Source organism: Nannospalax galili, unplaced genomic scaffold (assembly GCF_000622305.1).
Source record: "Nannospalax galili isolate Female #2095 unplaced genomic scaffold, S.galili_v1.0 scaffold601, whole genome shotgun sequence".
Taxonomy (NCBI): domain Eukaryota; kingdom Metazoa; phylum Chordata; class Mammalia; order Rodentia; family Spalacidae; genus Nannospalax; species Nannospalax galili.
The window spans coordinates 1,324,109-1,324,663 of record NW_008345690.1 but is presented as its reverse complement, the minus strand read 5'-3'; positions in this window follow the sequence as shown (position 1 = coordinate 1,324,663).

Genomic DNA, 555 nt, shown 5'->3' with positions numbered 1-555 from the left:
TAAATTAAAAAAAACAAAATACAACTCCTGTATTCTAGCCTTCCATTCATTGTAGCGACTTTTACAATATGGGTGTACTCTGGATAAATAACTTTTACCTAACCTTGCAAACATGATGTAAACAAGCTCACTAAGCCATGTGCTCCTCTTGTGACCTGAGCATATGACCTTAATCCCTCAGGTCCCCACTACTCAAGATAATGTATGACTGTGTGTATGCATGTTTTGCATATCAAAGCATCAAAGCACCGCAAAGGGCATTTATCTCCTTGAAAACAATGAGAGAAATTGTTTCTAGATATTGTGTGTGGTATTCTAGCTCTAGGGAATCAAAGGGCAAAACTCTTCCCCATTTCATGCTGGATCTACTATGTTTGAATGAAGAAGGAGAGAAGCCCTTGGTGGGGGACACAGTTCAAAAAGAAATCTTTTTCACCCTATCATTTAGTTAGGGCCTCAGACAAACCCCTGCCCCCTGGCCAGAAGGGTGAATAGCAAATGTGCCTTCCTGAGAACCTTCCCTGTAAGATATCATCAAATGGAAGTGAAGTGCTC